A 20,979-nucleotide genomic window follows, 5' to 3' on the forward strand; every position below is an offset into this window, starting at 1 on the left:
GGTGGCTCCCGGGGCCGGCCGCGGCCCGGCGGCTCCTGTATTGCTTACCAGGCCGCCCTGGCGTACGAAGGTCATCGTGCAAACCGTATTCTGCTTAGCTTTCGTTATTTCTGCTGCTTTCTATCGCGTCAGCAGGAAAAAAAATACAGGAATATGGGCGTTTGGTTGTGTTTAAAATGGGAGTTAATTGGCGCTGTGCTGGAACTGCAAGAGGCTGGCGCTCGGCTTCAAATACAGTCGCGCAAACGCTCCTGAAACGCAGCGCATCCTCCCGGCTTCGCGGAGCGCTGGGGTTGGTCGTCGCTGACTTGCGTGGCTTTGCGGGAGTCTTCCACGTATGGACGCGGGACGTCGGTCCCTACGCGCCAGCTGGCTGCAGCGGCAGCCTTGTACGCTGCTGCATCCAGATATCTCAGGACTCGGGGACCGTTCTGCGCGGGTGACTCCCCGCGGACTGTTGTGACGAGCGGGGGAGCGGGCGGTGGGAGAGGGGTGTTTCGTGGCGCCTGGGCTGGAGGAGCCATCAGCTGTACTTGCGCTTGTGACTTGCCCTGTGTGCAGGAACTGGCTTCTGCTCCCGTCCCTCGCAGCTGCCTGGGCGACACCACCCATCCGCGCGGCTCGGCCTCCCGGCAGAGCTGAAAATGGTTTCGTTCTGAATAATTTATCTCCCAGAGAGAGAGAGGGGGAGATGTGGTGGAAGAACTGGGTGAGGAGCCTTAGCCCGGGGCAGTGCTGCAGCCCTGGGGACCGGCCCCGGCGAGGGACACTGGTGGGGGCCGCGCACGGAGGTGCCGCCGGGCAAGGTTGCGGGTGGCGCGTCCCTGGCCGGGGGTGCCGTGTGCGGTGAACTCATCCCACGGAGGCAATGAACTGTGCATCTCTCCACTGTGCTCAGGCCGCTTTGTTGCTCCCGCGTTTTCTGGAAGACAAAAGCTTCCCTCCGGCCTAGGGAGAGGCTTTCTTTGGGAGCCTTGCCGACCTCCTGACCTGCCTCCCTGCTGAAGGGTATGGGAGTGCTCTGCTTTTCTTTAGGCTTTTTTAACACCCCCACCTCCCCTTTGGTTGCAAACCCATAGTACTGACCAGCTGGTGAGAAGGCTAAAATGTACGCTGTAAGGCCGGACTTGGCGTAATTGCTGCGTGGTCATCTGGGTTAGGCAGGGCACGTCTGTCTTAATGGTTGCGAGCTTAAGGAAAGAGTTTCAAAATGGAGGCAGCTCTTACTCCCTCCCCACCTTATTGCATGGGTATGTGCTGCCCTACTTCTCTTCTGGATCAGACAGCTCTTTCTGAAGCTGCACAAAGACATTTGAATGCATTAGTTTACATGGAATTAATCTCCAGATTCCAAACATGCTTTCAAGCTGGTTTGGCCTTATTTTACTGCAAAAGGAGGCCAACTTCATGTTGTAGGCAGTAACTGTTGTAAGTGAGAGTTGAGCTGGAATGGTGAGAGACTAGCACAGGCACCATGTTCAAGCTATTAAAAGGAATTTTTGGCTCGTAGACAAAACAAATTGAAAAATCTCATTCTTTGTGTACCACATCAGCAGTGACAGAGAAACAGAGCCAGGTTACGAGGCAACCCTTCCAGTAACTGCAGTGCCTTCCCTAAAGGGCTGGAGGTGTAATTCACCGGCAAATAATACAAAATTAAAATCCACCCCCCCCCCCAAAATGTATCGAAAAGCTGGAGTGAGGGGAGCACTTGAAAAATGACATCGTCTAAGGTCAAGAGAAATTTGGTGTACTGAGTTAACACGAGGCGCTCCCTGCAACAGGTTGGTCCAAAATTCCCTGTCCTCCTCTGTGCCGCTGCTGGAGCGGTGCCTTCCAGAAAGGAAATGAGGAGCTAAAATGTTCCCATTATTTTTTGGATAGCTTATCGTCCTTCAGAAAGGAACAGTTGTGTGTGGGGGCGGGGGAGTGTCTTATTCAAAAGTGGGTGAAATGGAAATGAGCCAAAATTCTGCAATTTTATAAGGAACAGCAAACACTGATTTCTTTGAGAAAAGGTCGGTGCATTTGCTCGCAAGCGCAGCCCTGGTAGGAGTGTACTAGGAAATGGAAACTGTGCTCCACTATGCAGTTTTTTCAGAATTTAACCAGGCAAAGATACACAAAGATGCTTATTTTGGGAGAACGTGGAATGTTTCCGTAATAATTTCAGCAAATTTTGGTTCACACAGAGCATCTGTAAAGGTAGCACACCCACAGTTTCATGCGATATGTTCTGTTTGTTGAAAAAATTGCTTTCTCTCGAATTTGCAAGTGGTTTAACCCAGAAGAATCTATGCTGTGATTTTTCCTCCCTGCTTAGTATCCTTAAATCCGCCAGGTCCTCACGGCGTGTCTCGCTCAAGAACGTGAGGCGTTTCTGTCTGAGCGCTGCCTGTTCCCCGCGCAGATGGTGCGGGGAAGCAGCGCTGGACTGCCGGGGGAGAACTGAGCAGCGCGCTGCTCTCCGCTGAAGAAAAATAGTTTGAACAGGAACTAGAAGTGTTTGGAAAGGGAGAGGGCTGCAATGGACGCTAGAATATCCCTGCAGGGTCTTTCCAGCGCACCTGGTAGCCTGCTGCATAGCTGCTAATTCATATTAGGAAGCCTTCATTTGGGTTTGACGGTTTGTTCCCTGCGTTGACGCTGAGCATGTAGAAGCATGTAGTGTTTGAAACAGAATATGCAAACCAGGGCATTGGTAACCGGCGGCACAAGCTCGCCGTGCTCCAGCCGGGCTGCCCGCCGTGGGCGGTCCGGGAGCTCCCGGGCCGCGCTCACAAAGGGGAGCGGGGAGGGGGCCAGCTGAAGTCACAGGGGAGCCAAAGCGATGACCGTGGCCCGTCCGCATGGTGCTTAGGCTTACAGCAGCCACCAGCGTTTGCGGATATTTGCTCTTTTGAAATGGAGGAGGGTACTAACCTTTTGCAGCTTACACTGGTGTCACATTGCTGGAATCAGGAAGGGGTACGTTTGTGTCAGCGCTCGTTGATGGTGCGTGCGGTTGTACCTCTTAAAGGCTGGCAACAGAGAACCAAGGGTTTGGGTATATCAGGTTACCCCCAGGTGAACTGAAGTTTGAGCTGGTGAGCGTTTGGCTAGTCGCCTGTGGGCAAGTTCTTGTTCCGCTGTAGGCAGTTTAAAAAACAAAGCAGAAACCAGATTTATCTTCAACAAATAAGCAACAGGAAAAAACATGAAGGTGTGTTTTACAGAAAAAGTGAACTCCTGTGTGCAGTAAGCAAGTCTTTTTGTAAAAAAGAGAAATGCTTTCAGACAAACAGCAAAGACGCTGAAAAGCCTAGTAGCAAGTTTGGCTAAAGAACAGAGTTCTTAGCTGGCTATCTTGGCACGAGAAGAGGAGATACTGCAACAAATTGCTCTGGCAGTGTGAAGTGAGTAAAAAATACATTCAGATCAACAACGGGTCTGGACTAGAGCGCATCCTGTTTGCTACATATATATGAAGAAAAAGCAACCAAAATAGCAAATTTCATCATGGCTCAGAGAGCAGACGAGAGCTGAGTGCAGCACATTGCTGAGAGCGACTGCAACGGTGGAACAGGAAGTCTTGCTCCCCTCCCCTTGACTTTGTGGACAGGCAGTCTGCAAAGAGAGCTGATCAAAAGGATGTAAAACTTGTTTACAAGATGTATGCTAAATATATTTGGGAAGGAATGTGAGTGCTTAACAGATTGGGATGCACTAAGAACACATGACGTCATGTGAATATAGGTTGCAACCTGAGGCTACAGAGCATGTGACCCAAAGTCATCTTAACATTGAGCAGCAAACCAGAAGGTGACTTTATCTGCACGATTGCATCCGGTGAGCTATTTGAAAAAAACACTGGGAAAGCTTACCCTGCGCCTGCTAATGAAAGGGTGACCAGTTGTGCTGAAATCTTAATAGTACTCCAAGCGAAGCATTGCGTCCACAGCTTTGGGACGCACCGTGTTTGCTGCCATCCCTAGGATAGTGCTTCTTTGGCCAAGCGTTTTTAATAGCACTTCTCGTATTTAAAGGTGGGAAAGAATGCGTTTGGCATTTGAAATACGTATGGTATTTTTGAGGCTGCTTCAGAGTCTGGAGTGAAACAGCAAACCTATGGCTAGATGGATGACGGCTTGCTCAGATGGATTGATGAGACTAGCTTATGTTTGTGTATATAGAAACAGGTCACTTATGCAGCGATTACAAAGTTGTATTGTTACACCCTTCTGCCTCCCTCACCTTCCTCTGCTTCTGTAAAAGAGGCACTTTCTTACCTCACAGGGAGTCTTAAGGCTTAATCCATTGTTTGTAAAGCTCTTTAAGATCCTTGTTTGGAAGCACTAGAGTCTGGAGGATTAAAAACAATTTATTTTTGTGTGCCTTGTATAATGTGCATCTCAAAGACTTTCCAAAGAAGGAAGAATTGTGAGCCAGACAGAGAAGGCAGGTTTATAAGGTAAACACAAGGGAGGAAGCGGCTTGGAAGAACAAAGAAGGTAAAAGCAAAAAGCCTGTTCCCCTGTTGTGGAGACTTCTGCGGATATGTGGAGGAAAGGGTTGGATGTAGTAGTGCCTTCTTCCTCTTAATCCTATTTAAATACCCATCTGCTCTGTGCTGCTGCCTTGTTGTGAGGAGTAGCATGCAGATTTTCTCTCTGCTCTGTTTATGCCCTTTGATCATACGTATTGGGAAGCAGGAATGTCATTTGTTCTTGTCCAGTCTAGGTCGTCAGCTCTACGCTGCCAAATATGTTTACAGAATTAGCGGCAGTGTTTTGGATAAGGAAGATTTTTTTTGAACTAGATCTGGAATGGTCAATGAAGCTGATTAAGTTGAGGGTAATACCCTCTTGCTTGCCTGCCTCGAGCAGGCTGGCTGTGCGACGCTGGCTCAGGCAGCCGAGCCAGGCCTGCGCAGGGCCACGCTCGAAATTGCTTTAGACGTGACCCAGAACAGAATGGGGAAAGAAATCCCTCATACCTCAGTCAACCAGACTGATGGTTTCACCAAGAAGGTGGTGGTCCCAGGAAGGACACGTCTAGCCCAAGACCTGTTTGCTTGACCCTCTGCAACTGGGGTCTGCAAAAGCATCCACGTGCTGCAGCCTGTCACCTCCTTGTTCCCCTTTGTGACGCTGTCTATCGGCGCACGTGGTCCTTGCCCTGTTCCCCCTTGGCGTGCTGTTTGCTCCCGCTGGTGGTCCTTGCCCTCGGTCTCTCTGCGTGTCCGTGCCCTGCTCCCAGCCCCTACCAGGGACGCTGGTGGGCTTCCCGCAGGCCTGCTGGGAGAGCGGACCGGGTTGCGGAGAGGGCGTTGCTGCGCGAGGTCCTCCTTTCGCCTAACAGAAAGCCGTCGCGAGAAGGCGAGCCTCGTGGGGGCTTCCCTCCCGGCAGGCCTGTTGGACCTCCCTGATACAGCTGCATGTGCAGCTGTGCAAATTTTGGTGCTCTTGCCGTTTCCTCAGATGTGGGCAGCGTGAAAGGGGCTTTGCCACCTTCCTCGTCCTCACCCCGCAATGCCGATCCCATGGCCGTACTGCAGCATTGAGACCGCTGGCCTTCCAGGGCAGGTGCCCCAGTTTCTCTCCAGCTCCAGCCCCTTACGTGCTGGGTGTAAAGCATGGGGAGCAGCAGTGACCTGTCATACCTGCCACCTTGGCTCCTGTGGGGAGGCAGAAACTGATGATTAAATTCTTTCCCCAGGTGCAGGCCTGAGCATGTTGTGTAGGCGTGTTGCCATCATGTGATGCTCTTTGCATTTTAAGTGTCATGTTTTCCCACATGAACTTGTTTGGGGTCACAGAACTGAGTGTTGCTATTGTTCTGATCAGGTTCATATTCGGTCATAGCTGAACATAAGACTGAGCTGAACCAAAAACTTTACCAATTTTGTTTTCTATTTTGGATTGTTTGAGTTTGAACCATACAACTGTCCTAAATATTGGTGCGGCAATGAGCAACGTGTTCAGGTAGTGGTTTCCAAACGATGTCAAAGCACGCTCAAGACCCTCAGTATTTTTGTTCCTTGAGCCCCAGAATTTTACATAAAAACAGCTGCCTCGCTGAAGAGCTCAGCTGAAACGGCCACCAGCGGTTGTCACGTGTGGTGTGCGTGTGGGTTGGGGTGGCTGCGGCTCTGGGGTATGTTGGCGAGTAGCTGTAGGTGTGTTGCAGGAGAATTCCTGAGATGTGGGTGTGCTCGAGCCAAGGAGGGCCAGCAACCAGTGCTGAGGTCTGAGCAAGGCCGAGGAGTTACTGTTTACTGGAAAACAATATTGGTAACACTAGGATACCATAGATGGGATGCTCTGGCTCACCAAGGCCGCTTCTGCTATTGGTGTGGCATTGTAACATCTGATTTATCCTAAAAGCAGTTTCTTGTTCCCCAGTTCCCCTGTGGTTGCAATGCTTCTGTCCTGCGTTAGGAGCTCTGAAGATGATCTGGGTGGTAAGTGGGCCAGGTGTAGGCTGGCTTTGCAACAGCAGGGCTAAAGAGATTAACATAGCATTCGCTTAAAGGAAAACAAAGAGAAAAAGCTGGTTGGCTGAAGAGGATTCAGAAGACTCATTCCATGAGTTAGGGGTTTGAAACAGCCAGCAGGGAAATTCAGGGAGGTGAAGCTCTTTAGCCTAGCGAGGCGTGTGCCCGAGCCCTGGGGCAGTTGGAGGCCCTTCCGGCCCGGATTGGCAGGACCTGGGGAGGTGCAGGGGCAAGCAGCGTCACGAGTGCTCTTGCGGTAGAGTCTCTCATTCGAAACATCTGCTGCCATCAAGCTTCGGGCTGACCTTGTGTGACACTTACCCAGCTTGCTTTGTGCCATGGACATTAAAAAAAAAAAAAAAAAAAAAAGCCCCCGGTCATTGAAAGTTGAAGCCAGAGAGAAATTCAACTGATAGAGAAGCACTGGATTTATTTGGAAGGTTGCTAGTATGAGAATGGCTTAGCTTGTGGCTGTAGTAGACTTTGAGTCCCTTAAATGTTAGGGAAATCGGGTTTCTTTTAAATAATGCCTCGTTTTAATATATCTGCTGTAATTCATCTATATCTGTGGAATATGAAAGAAGAGTAAATTCAGGGAAGTTCCATTGCCTGTCAGGCTGTTTGCTAAGATGATTGCAGCAAATCCTTTTGGCCTTAAAATCAGTTAACTTTATTCATTGATTTGAATTATTTTTCTATTTTTACTGTTCTTGCTTCACGCGTTCCTTTATGTCCATGAATCTCTTCTCTGCTCTGCTGTCTAATTACATCTTAAAAAACCAGCTGCTTCAAGAGGGCCCTCCAACTAATCTATTATAGATGCAGCTATTCCAAAAATGTGCAATTCCACGATACCTTTGCTGTATCCCCTCCCTCCCCCGTGAGGCTCTTGTAAGCTTATCAGTGCTGGTTTCCCTGCTTCTTTCTGGTTTTGTGCAACTTCAGTTGTAAATTATTTGATGAGGACTTTAAATCCTGTTTGAGCACTGGAAGTACCATTTCCCTCAAAATGTGTTCTTCCTTTTGTTCTGCTTGATCTTGTGACTATTAAGTAGTTTTAGACAAAGATTATTTTTAGTCTCTTGCACCCTCTTAAATTAAGTACACTAGCTCTAAACAAGCGCTAAAGTTTTCTCTAGCACAGCAGAGAAATTATTTAAAACTTTACGTAAACTTTCTGTTCCCAGTGACCTAGTTCACTGTATACAAAACCTAGCACGTGTACGCACCCCCTTCCAACCCTAAAGCATCTTCAATTGAATTGCTATGGAGCAAGCTGCATTTTGTACATGCTACCCAAAGCCAATGCACATAAGAGCAGAGGGGAATTAGAATATGTTTCCTCAAATACCCGGGAGAGTGGGAGTTGAGCGTTTCAAGAGAATTTTTAATTCCTCGGGGTTAATCCATGGCAAATGGAAAGCTGCACTGTAACTCTGCCTTGGCAGTAGAATTTTTATGACATTCCGCTGCTGACACCAGGAGTTGCTGGTAGATATCTTCAGTTTTTACTTATGTCAGGTTTAACCTCCGTCGATGCAAAGCTTTGATGCAAAGCTGCTCTGCACATATTACAGTGGGAAGATTCTCCAGGGTTGCTATAGTGAAAGGCTGGAGATGACTTCAGGGGTTTAAATTAGGCCTGCGTGCTGATAAACAAGGTCTCTGCCTATCGTACACGTTGCTGCAGCATTTGAAGATGTTTGTGTCGATCTGGTGGGAGGTGTCAGTTCGGAGAAGTGAAAGTGCTTACATAAGCCTGTCAGACTAAATGCACCAGAGGTATTTTATGGAGAATAGTGGACAGGTGCCAGTGGCTTGCAGTCAAGGTGGGAGTGATGTACTACATTTAAGTGAAAATGAGAAAGAAAAGCTGGAGTTACTGGTTGCGTTTAGAACTATATTACTGTGTTTTGTGAGTGAATAATGACCAATTATTCCTGCTGCCTGTGCCTCTTCCTCTGTTGGGGTTATATGGGGTTTATATTGTGCTGTTTTAACCTCCTTTAGTCCAAAACAACATACTAGAAATATCACTCACTGTGATACCCCAGACATGCTTTGATTGCCCTCTCCTCCTTGACTTCCTCAAGATCTTTGTAACCTCTTCAACATGTGTAAATGCCAAAAGGAGTTTTTTAAAGAGCCCTTTGTTAAAAGCGTACCGACCTGTCCTAATCAGAAGAAATGTTCCGATAGCCTCTTTTCTCCTTTCCGGTGTTTCGAAAAGTAGGCAACGGCAGATAGGGAATCATCTTCTCAGGAAGACAGCTTGGTCTGAAAGCCAGGCAGATATCTGTGGGGAGAAGTACGCGTAAGGCGCTCCCGGAGCGGCGCGGTGCAGCCCTCCGTGGTGTTACCCTGCCCGCAGCCATCGGGCAGAGCAGAAAGGTGGGCTCGCTCCCGCGAAGGGAGCCCGGGCACAGAGACCTGTTGTGTAGGTCACAATTTAAAGCACAGCCCTACGTTGCATCACAGCAAGCTTGGGGCAGCTTTCTGCTCGGCGGCCGGTGGCTCGTGAGCACGGTGCTGGGAACCTGCCCCGCTTGGCTGACTCACGACCGAGCTTCTTGGGCAAGCCGTGAGTCACAGGCGCTGGAAGCCATGTCTCAACAGCAGCCGGCCGGCTTGTGTGTCCTGAGCACCATTAGCTGGTCTCTGATGGTTCAGAAGGCCCTGCTGAATATCATCTCCTCCTCCTCTCCCAAGGCAGCCCTGAATCTGAGCAGATGGAGGTGAGACAGGACGTAGAGCCTAGTTCCGTGCCAGCAGCGGTAGGGTTCATAGGTGAGGCTCTGTAAGGCAGTCCCTTTCGGGAGGACCCCAGCCCCGCACACCTCCGGTTTGAGGGGGACGCGGTATTCAAGAGGGGACGCGGCGTGGCTGAGCCGTGGCTGTGGCAGGCTGGGCTTAAGCTACAGATAGTTTTAAGCCTTCTTTCACTCTGTGGTTTTAATTGGCGCTTTAATGTTGTTTGAATGTAGCGTGCGCTCCTTGAAGCAGGAGTAGGAAAACAAGCAGTTTCCCAACAACAGAGCCCCGGAGAGCCCCCGGCCGGGCGAGGAGCAGCCCGGCGCGGTGCTGCGGCGCCAGGCCCTTCCCCGGCTGCCGGCCCTCTCGTCCCCGCTGGGGTTTCCGTGCCGGGAGCCGCAGAGCCCCTTTCCGTGGACAGCCGTCGGGGGCTCGGCAGCTCCGCGGCCCCCGGCTGGCAGCTTGGGTTTCCTTCGGTGGCTCTTGGAACCCCCCTGTTCGCGGGCTGTCCTTCGCTTCCGGCTTCGCCACTGCCTGTGCGGGGCGGCTTTGGCGTCCCTGCGGTTGCTGCAGCTGCTCAACCTTTCTCGCAGGGTTCTGGTGGAGCCTTAGGTGTGCCAGGCTGACCAGAGCCCTTTTCTCCCCCTTGTAAAATATATTCCGGCTCCAGTTTGTAATGTGGGAGAGGGGGAGAGAGAGAAGGGAACAACAGCATTAGCGGATGTAGAAGTAGCTGGAATGAGAAGCTTTTGTGCCATTAATAACAGCTCTGGCGGGCAGCCAAGGCTCCGAGTGTGGGATTAGCCTGAACAATCAAGACTGCAGGATCAAAACAAGGAGGCAGGAACAGCGAGGTCACGCTGCTGCCATCTGCGCTGCCGCAGTGGTGGGAGGGAGCGGAAGAGGGGGCCGCGCCGGAGGAGCGCAGCCGCTCGCGCCGGCGGGGGGGAGCCGGCTGCCCCGCGGAGCGGCCCTGCCGCCGCGCGTGCTCGCTCGCTCCCTGCGGGCACCTCCTGCACGCCCACCAGGCCCGGGCCTCCGTGGCCTCCTCGGGGCTTGGCAGCCTTCGGGAAGTTACTTCAGAAAAACGCGAGCCGTTCGCGAGGGCTCGCTCAGGCGTTTCTTCGCTTAGACTTTGCTCCGCGTCGAGCGACTTCTGCGGCCGTTTGTTTTCGACCGTAATCGCCGCGTGGGCAAAGCCTAGAGCCTGCCTGGCGGTGGGGCCAGCGCCGCGCGGGCCGCGAGCGGCGCCCGGCCGCCGAGCGAGAGGGTTCGCAGCGAGGGCTGTCGCTGCGGGTTTGCTGGGCCAGAGCCAGGCTTTCCGCTGGGGCTGTGTACCGGGGCATGTAATCCGTAGGCCCGGGCCTTTCTCGCGGTTGTATTTGCTAGTTTAAATTAGTGTTCTAAAGGGCTGACTTGAGATTTCTGCGGAAAGACGGCTTGGGAAGCAGATGGAGGCAAACGCTGCTCCGTTCCTTTCTGGTCTTGAACAGATTTTGCTGAAATACCTTGCAAAAGTCTCAGAGAGCAAAGCGACGGGAATCGTTTGTGTTGCTTCTTGTCTCTTTTTCCCTGTGACCTAGTAAATCTTACTGTCCTGTAAATGTAAATAGAAAAGCTGAAACGGAATAGAAGCAAAACAGTGCCCCACAAACAGCCTCCCAGCTCTTGCTAAAAATATCCGTGCGGTGCAGTAACTCCCAGGCATGCTTTTGTCTGGCTGCTTTTGAATTCCCTAATTGACGCTGGTTGGAGGGCAGCGCACCAGTTTCCTGAATAGCTTAGATGTCGATTGTGAATTAAAAAACAAGAGCAAAATTGTTTTTCCTTTGTGCAGGAGCACTTTTATTTACCTTTCCCTCATTTCTAATCTCTGTATTTTCACTTAGGATTTTATTTTGTAAGGCTACTTCATTAAGTCTGTCTGCTGAGCAGGGGCCCAGGAGGCAGCGAGTAAAAGACCCAGATTTTAAGTGCGTGATTGTACGCGCACCGTATGCGTTGGGACTGCAGGGCTGTTCTGTTGGAAAGGTCCAGCCTGGCCAAGAGATGCGGTGCAAATGGAGCTTAACGTAGTAGGAAGTGTTAATAATGGCTCCTAATTGCCTACTAATAACTAAATCTGTGGAATTTGGCAGCAGTCGGGATATCGTTTTCTTCTGCAATCTGTCAGTTCCCTCTAGAAAGAACAAAGTTGGGGTACTGACGTGCAGCAGCGAATCTCGCGTTCGGCGAAGGCAACGGGGGAAAGTTTCAGCGCGCGCGCACGCTCGCTGGGCCGGCCCTCGCAGCGCGAGCGCGTGCCTGCGCTTGCCCGCGGGGGGCTGCCGGGAGCAGCCCGCGCTCGCCTGCAAGGGAAGGGGAAGAAAATCCAGACTATTCTACTGTCCCATTTTTTTTTTTTTCTTCCTTGTATGTTTAGGCTTGGAAATGGAGAAATCAGCCTCATTTGAGGCGCCTGGCGGAGGCCGGCGTGCTCCTGCTCGCGCCGCCCTTGCCGAGCGGGCCCTGGAGCTCTCGTCGGGAGCCGGGGGGAGCCAGAGTTTGCGACCAGCGGTTTGTGATAAGTCCTGGCCGCTCTGAGCAGCTCCCAGGCCGAATCTGTTGTGGGAACGTGATAAACTGCTCGTGAGCTCAGAGCTCACCGGTGGCTGGTAAACAGGACGGCAGCGTTGCTTCTGCTGGAGCCTCCCTTAGTCAATTAAAGGCTTGAAATCACTGAGCGTCTGCGAGAAGCTTGTGTCGAGCCGCCGCTTCGGGAGCCGGGAGCGTGCGGGCTCTCCTTGGCGGAGACGTTTCGTAGCTTCTCAGCAGCAGCAGAAAAACAAGCACAAATTTTTCTGTCTTCAGGGATAACTGCAGTGAAGCATGCGGGGGGGAAGGGCGGCAGCGCGCGCTCGCTGGTACCGAAATACCTCCCCATCCCCCTCGCACGTAAACAGAGCTGCCAAACTTCCTCGGCGCGGCGTGCGGCGGCGCTGCCTCGGCGGGCGCGCGGGCGGCCGCCCGCCCGCTCCTCCAAACCCCGCGCCAGCCTCGGGTCGCGCACAGGAGGCGACCCATCAGCGTGAGCTGGCAGCCTGGCCGAGGCTGAACGCCGCCTTTTCCGGCTCTCCGTCTGCCACCGTGCAAAACCAGAACGATATTTTCCTGGGAGGCTGCAGCCCGCGCGGTCGGCGGGGAGGAAGCTGCGCCCGGCCCGGGGAGCCGCCGCGGCTCCCCCCGCTTTCCTCGCCTCCCTCCCCCTCTGTCGCCGCAGATGGCCTCCGCGGAGGAGAGACGCCCCTACGGTCCGGGAAGTTTCTGCCTTCCCAAAATGTGGCTTTATACAGCCTGCGCTCCGAGCATGATGCACAGCCTAGGGGTGGTTCTCGTGCTGATATGCTGACAATATCGTCACTTAACGTGTAGATGCACTGCAGCGCGTCTACCCACGAAGATGCCTGCCGCGCACGGTGGTGCTGGTGGCCAGGAAGTCGGGGCGGCCGGGCTGCGCGAGGGAGCCCGTGCCGGATGCCAGGCACAGGCCGCCGCGGGGCAGGATCGCAGCTCTTTGATCGCTTAGCCTCTTCTTAACGCCTAGGTTAAAATTTAACGTGTTTCTATTTCAGTACCTGGGGTTGTTGGATGTTACAGGGAGCTTCGTGTGACTTGTGACTGTACGTGAAGAGTGGGATGGAGGGGTGTGAGGTTGTCTACTACTGGGGAACGTGAAGGATTTAATGGTGAGGAAGATGAGCTCTTTCCTTTCCCAGCGGTAGGTCCTAAAGCCGGTCTTGGCGGGTGACATTTTAATAATTCCCGTACGCAGAGAGGTCCCTGCTTTGGGAGTCTGGATGTCAAGTTTCCACCTGACCAAAACATTTTCGCTCTGACTGTGAACCTTAGAGGGGCGAACGTTCAAATGGAAAAGTTGACGCAGTCTTATCTGTAGCGCAGCCCTCGGTGCTGCGGAGGAATCTCAGCACTGGCTTATGTCAGGCTTGAAGCTTTCCCCTTTCCTTCCAGCAAGCTGCATACCATTGCCTCGGAGCCTGTCCTTCATCGGGGCACATCCTTCAAGGAGCTTAGTTTGGTCAAGAAAACAAGTCTGGTTTCACTTTAAATGTATATCTGCTTCCCCGATGGACGCTGCCGCTACCTCCTTGCAGCAGCGTGATTTCTTTAGAGCGGCCCTTCTTCAGATGCAGCGCTGTCCTCCCAGGAAATAGCAGCGTCCCTTCTTGAGAAACTTTAGTCCCTTTCTTCAATAGGCAATTATTCTTGCAAGAGACATTCAGGTCATCCGCTCCCCTTATGCAGTAAGTGACACTTCTACGAATGACTGATGCTTAACATAGTCAGGGGTCACCTTAGCCTGCTATTGGTGCCTGAGGCTTTCATTGCGGTGTACATGAATGGTCTTTAAAACTTCCTGCCGGCTCTGCTGCTAGCAGTTCATTAGCAGAAAAAAAGCCTGGAAGTAAATTTGCCAGATGTGCTCAGACCACACCATTGCTGGTGCTCTTTCCTCTGCTGCGTGCCGTGGGTGCGGCGGCGGCGAGGGCCCTCTGCGCTGGGGCGGCGGTGACCACCGCGCTCGCTGGCCTGGTTGCGCCTCAGCCCTGTAGCGGCCCGGAAGCGCCGGCTGCCGAGGTCGGGCTGACGTCTGGCCAGGCTACTGCGACGGGCTCCGCTCCTGGCCGCCGGGGGAGGCGAGAGCGGGGGCCGTTTCCAGGGAAGGAGCTCGAGACCTGGGGTCGGGGAGGAGGACAGCAGAGCAGAGGGAAGGAAAGAGCCAGAAGCTTCTGAAGCAGAGGGGTAAGAAACTCGGCTTAAAAAGGGGCAGAATGTAAAGCTCTGTGGTTTTTTTTTTTTTTTTTTTTTAATAAGTGCCCAACTACTTCCAGGAATGTCTCAGGGCTAAATGCATTACTTATTTTCTATCAAGACACTGCAAACAATAAAAATAACGATTGCAGTAATGACTCCTTGGTTTTCACTTGTCTTAAGGCAGGGTGCGTTTGCAGATGTGTTTTTGAAAACACCTCAGTTGAGGATCACGTGCCGTTTTTTGCTCTTTGGCACTGAATATTTTACTCACTGTTTGCATTCAGTGATGCAGATCTGCATGTGAATTCAAAGTCTGTAGTTAATGGTACAGTTTCCTTCCTGCTATGAGCTTCTGTTTTCTATGCTCACACCTTCCTGGAAGGAGGCTTCCAGAAAGCCTCCTTTGGGGCTAAAATGTTCCATGTTTGGTTTTGTGTTAAAAGAGTCTTTTTCTGGAAAGGTTGAGAAAATCCTTTCCTTTTTGTTTTAGGTACATACAGGGAAAATACTTGTTTCTCCTGTTCATAAAACCAGGCAGACCAGCAGTTCAAGAGGTTGAGCCTCCTTCAGCCTCGGCCTGCGTGCATCTCATTGAGGGAGGAGCGCTCTCCTGAGTTGGAGGCGAAGCTAAGCTCCTGCCCTTGCAGCGGAGGTTGAAATCCCGCTGGGAGGCCGGGGACGCCGCCGGGGTCGGGCGGGGAAGGGGGCCTTGGCGCGGCGCGGAGGAGCGCTCGGGACCCCGCGCCGCTCAGCCAGCCCCCCGCCTGGCCCTGGCTGCTCTTTGCTCCCGTGCCTCGCTGCCTCTTTGTCGGAGAGCTGAGAGCTGCCGCTGCTCCTGGGCCGCCGCGCAGCCGGGCTGGGGCAGGAGCGGTGCCGCAGCGGCGGGGAGAGCCGCCGGACGGAGGAGGCAGAGGAAGGGCCTGTGACCGGGGTGCTCGGCGCGCCAGGCGGGAGGAAGGCCGCCGGAGCCAGCTGCGAGATCGCCCCGGCCCCCGCGTGCGCGCGGGCTCTCTGAGCGCGTCGCCTGCTGTACGTGGGGGCTGATGCTTGTGCCCCCTCAGACAGATCGGAATTTGCTCAGAGGGAAATACGCCGTTTTAAAACGGTTTTGACGATAACGCCGAAGCATTGTTTACCGGCTGTGCGCGTGCTCTGCCGCCTCGGCTCCGTGCTTCGCTAAGAGTGGACGGCCAGGCACTGCTGTGCCTGTTTCACCGCTGCGGTCGTTGAAAACCTGACTTGCCCAAACGTTTTATGCGTTTGTGGCTGAGTAGGCAATGGATTTAAGGTTCAAAACTGCCACTTCTCTGCTCAATCCAGTCATCAGCATTACTTCTGAAAGGACTATAGATAGTGGGCGCTAGCTGATATTGCAAGAATAAACTTTTCGTTCTTCCTTCGTTTTCTCTAAAAGCCCCGGCTCGCAGGAGATCTGCCCCGCTCCCTGCGGGCGCTCCCAGGGCCACTTCACTGCGAGCGCCTCGCCGCTCCGTCGCGTTGCCAAAGAGCCTTTTGGAGCAGCCTTTAAAAATACCTGCCGCTGTTGCGCTATCTTCCGTAAATGAATGGGGCTGTTGTATATCTGACAGCTGCCGTTTTAATGATGCGGTGTTGTATTTCCTTGCAGGAGGCTCAACCTCATGAGGCAGATTAGGACTGAGAAAATCCAGGTTCCATTAGAAACCTTTGGAAATGAGTTCCCAGGTTGTGCTAAGGTAAATCAATAACGCTTATGATCTCTCTGGCTGGACTTAGTGACTGAGCCAACAGTTTCATTTAACCGCTTCTTTTTTTTTTTCTTTTTTAAAAGTACTTTCAACGTTTTTCCTGTTGAGACTTATTTCTTCCAACTCTGAATTGATCTTGTGAAGTTCTTGCGGCAGCGTTTGTATGAGCGCTTCCAAAACTTCAGTAGTGTACTCAGAGTTGTAGTTAGGTGGGCTGATGCCCGTGGTGCCGACTGCCGTGTCGGTGCTGAGGTCGCTGGGACTCCGGGAGCGGAGGAAGGCGGCTGAGCTCGCGAGCAGCTCTGTTTCCGGACAGGCTGCCGAGCCGTGTGCTCGGGGTTCCCCCGCTTTTTAATGCTATTGCCTCTCTTCGGGGAGAGGTGTGTCGCTGTGAGCGAGCTTATTTTTAGAGGGAGAAACATGGCGTTTAGTTCATAAACGTTTGTGAGCGTTCTGTCTCACCTCCTTTGCTGTTTAAAAAATGATCCTGGAAGGAGCCTGGGATTTAGTTACTGAATGATCAAGCCCAGAAGGATGGAGCCGTATCAGTGTTGCCGTAACAGGTTTTGCTAATTTTTAATTTATTTGAAATTAGCTCTAATAAGCGAATTATTGTCTCTCAGAGCAAACGTTCCAAACTCATGAATCTTTCAAACTAACTGTGGTAATGGGCCGCTGATTTTTCCTGCTCTGCTTGAACTAATCCTTGGGCGAAGTGGGGGAGAGGATAAGCTTGTACGCGAGGACGCGCGCGCCAGCCCGTTCGGGTGGCTTTCCACGCTGGCTGCTGTTGGATCACTGGGTGGGACGAATCTGATCTGGAGCAAGCGCGAGCAGGCTATCGCGCTGCTGTCGAATTAGCCAGCGTACGTGGTGCAGCGTTCATGCGAGCCTCGCTCCACGCCGGCTGTGGGAAGGCGAGTGATACCTGATCCAACTGAAAGCTTGGAAAGGCAGAGTTGCAAATCATGCGCTTTTTTTTTTTTTTAATACAAATTTTGAAGTGACTCAGTGAGTTTTTGTACTAGATAACTGCTTTGTGTCATCTTTCTAATTCTGTAGTAGGTGCCTTAAAACCAGATTTATCATCTCTTGGAAACTTAACCTTAAAATAATCTCTCTTAAACCCCTTAAATAAGAGAAAACCTGGCTTTGTAAAGGGTGGGCTTTCCACTTGCTTTGGAACAAAAAAAAAAAAAAAAAGACGGTGAATTTTAGGGATAAAACCACAGGTAGGGATGCGGTCTTAGAAAACCTTCCCCCCCCCAATCGATGTTGCTATCAGATTTTTCTTTTTAGCTCTGGTAAAGAGAAGATTGAGTTGTTAGAACATAATCTATTTTGATTACTAAAAATCTTAATGCTGCTAATTTAGTCAGCTAGTATGTTACAAATGTGGGTTCTGTGTGTTCAAACTGTTCCTGTTTTTTCACTTAATAAGTTCTCAAGATAGTTGCCATGGAAATAATCCTGTATTCGGAGACTCTGTGAAGGACCACAAGCAATCGGCGTGGTGGGAGCAGACGTGGGTTGCGTGGCCGTGCGGGCGAGCTCTTCCCCGAAGGCACGCGCTCGCTGCCTTTAGCGCGGCCGTCCGCTTGCCGACACGGCCTGGTTTTTGGAGTTTGCAGCGTAATTCTGCTGATTTTCGCGGTGCAGGAAAAGCTGCTTGCCCCCGCGTCGCGATTTGGGCTGCTCTGGCACCAGCGCTGGTGGGCTCTCGCGTTGTCTCCTCGGCTGCTTGGGCTCCTTCCCTGGGCCCTTCTCCTCGCTCGCCCAGCGAGGCCGCCTCTCCTCACCCTGCCGGGTAGCTCCTTCAGGTTTACTTCCTTTCTGAAGCTCGCTGCTGCTTTGCACTGATTGAAGGTTAATTACGGTTTTGGCTCTCGTATTTGCCTGAATCGCGCTAGCGCGGAAGCGTCGTGGCTACTGCCTTTCCCTGCCGCCGGGGGCCTGGGGGCCCGTGCTCAAGTGGACGCAGCACCCCTCCGTTTCCAATCTGGGTGAGCTGCCCGGGGCGAAACCCCCCTTTCGTGACCCCGGGGAGCCAGGGTAAATGTCCCGGTGGGGTTTTGCTTGTTGGCGCGTTTGTTTTCGCTGGGAGACGCCAGGTGAGAAGTGAGTTTCTGCCGAGCGCGGCCGGCGGGGGCTCGGAGCGGCGCCGGCCGCCCGGCGCTGCCGAGGCCGCAGCAGCCTCTCGCCCGTTTGCCGCCCCGGCGGGCGCTCGTTTGTGCCACGGAGAGAACGAGCCTGCTTCCTCTGGGCCGATATGTTTTTTCAAAAACAGCTTCCTTTTTGTGCACGTGTTCTGGTTTTAATGAAGTTGACGTGTGTGTTTTTCGGACGTGGTGATCAGAATCGTTTTGGATGTCTAAACCAAATCTGTGTACTTCTCAGTGCTTAAAATAAGACAGCCAGTGACTAAGTGCAAGAAAATTCAGGTTCTTTTCCAGACTTCACAAAACTTGAAAAACGCTTTATTCTTTGAGCTGGAATTGGTGAAAAAAACCAAACCAAACCGAAAAAATGGCAGTATGGGGGAGATGCTTGATTCCACTGAGTGTACGTGATATCTGAATGAAGTTGATTGGTGTGATGTGACCAAATGCAGGAATTTTAGAAGCAAAAAAACCCTTTTCTTCTTGTACCTGGTTTTGGCCTGAGACACTTCCTGGTGAGGTGTCTCTGGCAATGACGGAGGCTCTGCAGCACCTGATGTTAAAATTAAATGGCTTTAATATAGATATTGGGTCAAATGAACAGGATGTTTAAAAGCACGTTTCCAAAAAAAAAAAAAAAAGAAAAAAAAAAGAAAAGCGGTCCCTGAAAAATGGTCGTGGTAGATTCACCCGCTTTTGTGGACTAATAGTGAAAGCAGCGTGCTGGTAAGGTCTAGGAACAAAGCGCTGAGAGCCTCGCCTGGCCGCTTCCTCGTGTGTCGCGTGAAACAACGATAGTTTAAGGAACAGCACCTTTCAAGGGATTTGACTTAAGGATTGACGTTACAGATGTGTTTGGCTACATGTCTTGTCCCCAAGAAAACTGTGGATAATTATATCATTGCGAGTGCTAGGAAAATGCCGTGCAGGCTTCCGTGGCAAGGGAAGCAGCCGTTCTCGAACGGAGCGAAGGCCAGGCCTGTGAACTGCCTGGGTGCAGAGAAAACTTCAGCTTCAGTCCACTGTCGCTGCTGAAAATCTTAGAGGACTTAAATATAGAAGAATGAAGGACTTTGGATCTGGGAGACTTGTTTGAAACGGAGCAGGGGAGCCTCCAGCCTCCGGGCCCAGGCGCAGCCTACGGCCGCAGCGCGGGTCGTTGCAGGATGACGGCGGTGATGGTGCTGGGTGCACGTCGGTATGCGTAAATGGGAGGCTTGCCATGTGTTTGGGAGATTTATTCAGCCCTGGCAAGGAAAAGGCTCCCCGCTGGGAGGTTTGAGCGTGTGAGGGTTCTGCCTGCGATCTCTGCTGGGTTTCCAGAAACTTTGGCCGGACCAGCGCAGGGGCTGCTGTCCTGTCCTGTCCTGCCCTGTCCTGTCCTGTCCTGTCCGCGGTGGTTGGTCTGGCAGTGAAACGCCGACGAATCCCACCCTGGCTGTGCGTTTGCAACCTGTGGCTGGTGCAAAAATCTTCTGCGAGCGTGGGAGGGTGGTTCTGTGTTGTGCGTGCGTGGAGGGCGCTGACGCGAGCTCTCTCCTTTTCCCCTCGTATTTGCATACATTATTGAATAGCTTTTGCTGTGATATGTAAGAAAATGTGTAATGCAGCCTGCCCTTCATCTGGTATGTTAACAGACACGTGAGCTCCAGTGATACAGCTGCCGTATCCGTCCTCCGTTTCCCTGCCCCTGGAGCAAGCTGGGCGCTGGCGGGGGGAGGCCTGAAACACAGCCTGTTTCACTGCCCCCGGCAGCGGTGAGAGGGTCTCAGATGTCGATTTTAAAAAGCCAAGCTAACACCTTAGTCAAAATGAATATTCCTATGCGTCAAGAGCAAGCCAGGTAACAGTGAAAATACACGCGTGTATTTCAGCTTTGGGAGGGACAAAATATTACAAAAATCTTGCATCCTCTTCCACTGCTGTGAGGGTATTAAATTAGTGAGCGGAGTGACAGCTGGGCAGGAGGCTGGGAACAATGAAGATAAAGTTAGCTTTCAGCGATGTGACCCTCTCCAGGCTGAGCGCCAGAAGACTATAAATAATTGATAGGAGCAACCACCCTAGCCAACACGCTAATGTACAGAGTGTTTCATACAGCAAGCGGCGTGCTCTTCCCCATTACATCATCGCTGCTCTCCAGTCTGCGCCCTCCTATCAGCAATGTAGTTTTACTGCTTTTAAATAATAAATTGCACTGGGAGTTGAAATACTCCTTTGCCCCATTCAAGCCTGCTAGGGTGTGCAACTGCACAAATGAATTTTACATATGGCAAGATAAATTTTGTATTAAGCCTTAAGAAATTTCTTGCAGTAGAAGTTTAGCCACGCTCTCTGAAAGCGTCAGCGGCGTAGGCTTACTGATATCGAAAGCTGGCGTTTCCATCTAATGGCTTTTGATCTGATTTGGTATCTTGAATAGTTTTGCAGCATGACTTGGGGATCGTTGACCTAAGTTCACAGGGAGCGTGAGGGGGTAAAGTTCTGCTGTGCTGCAAGTCAGACAATCTCCTTGGCTGTGGCAGTGCCTCTGAACAGAAAGTGCGAGTCGAGTGCACTGAGCTGTTGGTTCCTGCAGAATGTGAGCTTTCACTTTCACACTGTGTCGTTTTTGAGTTGTGAAGAAAGATTGGTATAACCCAAAACTTGATTTTTTTTTTTTTTCCCCTCTGAGTCTTTAGATAAATTCTATAGGCTCTGCTGATCCTTGCATATTCGTAGAAAATCCAGAATGTACTTTTGCAATTCCAGATTTTGGGAGTGGAGAGCGATAGGGTATCGTTGGTGCCTTGGTGGTGACGCTTTTTTGATGGGCTCTCACAGCTTTTTATGTCAGTTTGTTTGAGTATCTAAAAAGGTTTTTGAAAATATGATTTTAAAAAAATCATATAACTGCGCTAGAATCTGCAAGTGTCAGAAACTGTCTAGAAATCGAGCAGATCATGATGCCTGGTTCCTGTTAGATTAATAATGAGTAACTGAAGAAACCAAATAGGAGAGCAGTTAGCTATTTAATACAGAAAAAGTGATTGCGATCCCAAGAGTAATGGGAAAG

At 51.5% G+C, this 20,979-nt stretch overlaps 1 protein-coding gene across 11 annotated transcripts in view; it reads left to right on the forward strand.

Annotated features, from left to right (window-relative positions):
• ANKRD11 (ankyrin repeat domain containing 11) overlaps positions 1 to 20,979 on the forward strand; it is a 170,251-nt gene that overhangs the window by 74,865 nt on the left and 74,407 nt on the right. For 5 of the 11 annotated variants that reach the window (XM_068956295.1, XM_068956286.1, XM_068956288.1 and 2 more), the window contains one exon: positions 15,666 to 15,753. The exons of the other annotated variants lie outside the window; for them this stretch is intronic. The gene's annotated coding sequence lies outside the window, so the exon portion shown is untranslated. The remainder of the gene's footprint in view (positions 1 to 15,665; positions 15,754 to 20,979) is intronic. 11 annotated transcript variants of the gene reach the window in all.

The sequence above is a fragment of the Struthio camelus genome, chromosome 10 (genome assembly GCF_040807025.1).
Source record: "Struthio camelus isolate bStrCam1 chromosome 10, bStrCam1.hap1, whole genome shotgun sequence".
NCBI lineage: Eukaryota > Metazoa > Chordata > Aves > Struthioniformes > Struthionidae > Struthio > Struthio camelus.